The sequence below is a fragment of the Neomonachus schauinslandi genome, chromosome 5, assembly GCF_002201575.2.
Source record: "Neomonachus schauinslandi chromosome 5, ASM220157v2, whole genome shotgun sequence".
NCBI lineage: Eukaryota > Metazoa > Chordata > Mammalia > Carnivora > Phocidae > Neomonachus > Neomonachus schauinslandi.
Window position 1 is genome coordinate 16,389,437 of NC_058407.1, and position 4,087 is coordinate 16,393,523.

A 4,087-nucleotide genomic window follows, 5' to 3' on the forward strand; every position below is an offset into this window, starting at 1 on the left:
CGCCAGGTTACTTGACTTCTCTATACCTCTGTTTGCCCATCTGTGATTTACATCTAATATTTGTTCTTCTTATGGGGCTGTCATGAGGATTATAAAAGATAATAAGTGAAAAGTGCCCGGTAACACCCAATACATGCTAGTTTGTGATGATGATGATGATGGTGACAATGACAATCCTTTATTTTTTTATTTTTTATTTTGTCAACAGAAGCGTAGTGTAGTCATTTGTTGATTATGGAAGTTATCTAAGTTATTGATTGATAACATTGGTCCAGATTAATTTAATAGATATTTGTAGATATTAATTAATGAAAAATAATTCCATTGGAAAATATTACTTATTTCATTTTTATCTTCTACACATTTATCTTTTTGCGTTTGTTTCCTAATGGGTGTAACATATTAGAATAATAGCTCTTGGTATAATATAATTTATACATAAACAAATGTATATATATATATATATATATTGGGGGTGGATGCATGCACGAAAGTTTGTTACTGATGGGGTGTGCAGGCAAAATAGTTTGGGAACCACTGGCTTTCAGGATAAAGTCAGGCCCTTTAGCATGTTCCCAATTGACCTTTCTAGTCTTATTTCCTTAGTGTTCAATCTAACACATTGCATCAAGCATTCCTTTTTTTAAAATTAATTTATTTTTTAAAAAATATTTATTTATTTATTTGAGAGAGAGAGAGAGAAGGAGAGAGAGAGAGCATGCACAGAGGGAGAGGGAGAAGCAGACACCACACTGAGCAGGGAGCCCGATGTGGGGCTCAATCACAGGACCCTGGGATCATGACCTGAGCCGAAGGCAGAGGCTTAACTGACTGAGCCACCCAGGCACCCCACATCAAGCATTCCTAATATATTATTTAATTCCATATCTCTGTGCTGATACTTAAGATGTGTCTTCTTCCCTGTGGTAGTCGTTTCTTGCAATGTGTTTGTTGAGTTCCTACTTAGTTGGACAATGATGATGCTCCATGTTGCTGTTCTCATCACTATCATGTAATTTGCATGTCTAAGCTGTCCATTAAACTCTCCAAACCTCATATTGCTTGTGTCTTTGAAAATTGTGGGGTCTTTGGGTTGCACATTTCACCACCAAGGTTACTCTCAGTGGAATGAACATTCATGGCTTTGGTCTAGATCTGTGGTTTTCAACAGGGATGATTTCTGCCCCAGGGGACATTTGTCAAGGTCTGGAGACATTTTGGTTGTCGCAGTTCTAGGGCCGCTACTGATATCCAGGGGGTGGAGGCCAGGGATGTTCTAAACGTCCTACAATGCATAGGAAGGTCTCTATAATAAAGAATTACCTGGCCCAAAATGTTAATTGTGCCAAAGTTAAGGAACCCTGACTTCAAGGTGACTGAGGAAGGAAGTCCCTGGCTCTGCTTTGGGGTATGGGAGGGGGTGAGACCTTTCCTTCAGTGCTGTGAGGATGGCGGAACTTTAGGGTGGCAGATAGTGTTTGGTTGGCAGCCAGAGGCTCCAGTATCAGAGATGCTTTACAGGCTCTGTCTCGGAGGCAAGGGGTGGTAGAGAGGGGCCAGTGTTCCCTTTGGTTTCTATAACACAGACTTAAATTAAGCCTCCTTAAGACCTTCGGTTCAGGCCTTATCACCAAGGTGGACTCATATAAGCTTGAGGATAATGGATAAAGCTTCAGATACTGAGTAGATACTGTGTGGCAGGCATGGCTTTAAGCACTTGAAATCTATTATTAAATTAAATGCTTTCTTAGTTGAAACCTTCAGTAGCAGGTGACATCTTAAACTGGCTTCATTAAAATAAAGATAATTTAGTTGGCTTCCACCATGGCATACCGTGGCCAGGGCCAATAAGTGCAGAAGGTGATGGTTCAGCCCATCAACCTCATCTTCAGATACTTGCAAACTAGATCTCGAATTCAGGTGTGGCTTTATGAGCAAGTGAACATGCGAATAGAGGGCTGTGTCATTGGTTCTGATGAGTACATGAACCTCGTATTAGATGATGCCGAAGAGATTCATTCTAAAACAAAGTCAAGAAAACAACTGGGTCGGATCATGCTAAAAGGAGATAATATTACCCTACTCCAGACTGTCTCCAACTAGGAATGATCAGTAAAGTGAGAAATTCTTGAGAAGGCCATGTAGTTTGTTTTTTTAGATGTCCTTTATTGTGAGTGCAGTTCTAAAACATTTGTTCGTATTGTTTTGATTACCTTTATGTTATTACCAGAGGACAATAAATGCTGTGGGATTGCTTTTATTTAAAAAAAAAAAAGATAATTTATTTATTTGCATTGGAAAAGTTTTGTGCTTCAGGTATGGCTAGATCCAGGAGTTCAGAAAATGTCATCAATCCTAGTCTTATTTTCTCCATCTCTTGGATCTGCTTCTCAATCAGGCTTCCTGTTGTGACAAATTTTCTTCCAGAAGCTCCAGTTTTATAATCTACCCACTTCACAATTAGAAGACATCCCCTCTTCTTAAGAGTTTCAATAAAAGCCTCAGAATGAGAATACATTCATGTGTCTGTTTCTGAGCAACCCACCTTGGCTATGAGCATAATTTCATGCTCAAATTGTTCAGGTCTCTGTCAAATGCCCACCTTGGGCCTGAGGGTGATATCAGCTTTAGACCATGACCTGAGAGTGGGGGCAGATTGTTTTTCAAGGAAAATCAGGAACCTCTTACTAGAAGGGAGCACAGATGCTGGGTGGGCAGAAGAACAGATGCCTCACCCATTTCACAGATGAAGAAACTGAGACTTAGACCAAGAGGTTAAATCACTTGCCTAAGTCACAGCTGGTAAGGGAAGCCACCAAACTTCTGACCCAGATCTTGAACCCCAGCGCCCCGCCCCCTGCTATGTACAATTGAGGCATGCTGCCCCGCATTGTCTCCTCATCACACTCTCTGGCTACTCCTGGCTTGGAGCTCGTCTTACTTTTAGGATGTCTATATCTTTGTACTAATCGTATTCTACTCCCTCTACCTTTATCAATAGGGCTTCTTGGTTTATGGACCACCTTATCATTCACTATCTTGTTTGCTGTTCTCATAATAATTTAGGGAGGTAAGCAGAGCTAAGATTATTAACTCAGCTGTTACTGTTGTGCCAACCACTGCTCAGGGGACCTAAGCAGAGGCCCGTGGATGATGATGGCATGCAGTGGCTGCCTCAGACGGCATCACACCCTTGAACAGTAATTGTCTCCTATACTATTTATTCCTCAGAAAGCAGAACGAGGTGAGCTAGCTATGGATCAGATGGCAGACTCGTGTGTCCTGATACTAACCCTGCAACAGACAAATTTATCCACTAGCCACAGGCAGCTCTAGACCACGTCCCCTGGTGAGGTCAGACCCTGCCATGACCATGACGTAGGAGAGCAGAATGGATATTGCGTGTGAGCAACATGGTCCTATGGGGAAGGGAAGGGAAGGAGAAGGGAGAGGGGAGAGGAGGGAAGAGAAGGGAAAGGGGCTTCCTTTCAACCTCTCCAAGCATGTTAAGTCACCCCTCCTTCCCTGGAGGGAGGGGAGATAGGGGTCCAGAGAAGCTGGGACAGTTACCCCAGGGGAGCTCCTGCACTGAATGGAGAGAAACGTCAGGATTGTGTGTTGATGCAGAGTCCTGGGCTCTGGGAGTCCTGCAAGGTTCTAGGGAGGCTGTCTTGTGCTGGCCCTCCAATTATTCACATACCACAGATGTCTGAGGGGAAGAGCAGGAGAAACGAGGAGGGACAGGCATTTGGGGGATGTGAGGAGGAGGGAGGAGGCAGAACCCACAGAGGCACTGTCACCACTAAAATCCTACCCTTTCACCAGGCATGAGGTAGTGGTTAGCTGCACGAGCTTTGGAGTCCAGCAAACGTGGATTTAAATTCCAGCTCTGCCATTTACTGGGGGAGATAAAACACATCCTGTGACCTCTTATGTCATATGGTTTTCATCTCTAACGTGGTGGTCATTACATCAACGTTGGGTGGTTAACATGAGGATTTAAAGAGAGAGTGTCTGTAAAAGGCCTGGAACACAATATTGCTCAATAAAGCTATGAGCAAAATCCAATTTCTTGGTCATGGTCTAC

At 42.9% G+C, this 4,087-nt stretch overlaps 1 pseudogene; it reads left to right on the forward strand.

Moving 5' to 3' along the window:
• Positions 1-1,824: 1,824 nt before the first annotated feature.
• Positions 1,825-2,103, forward strand: LOC110578074 (annotated as a pseudogene).
• The last annotated feature ends 1,984 nt before the right edge of the window (positions 2,104-4,087 follow it).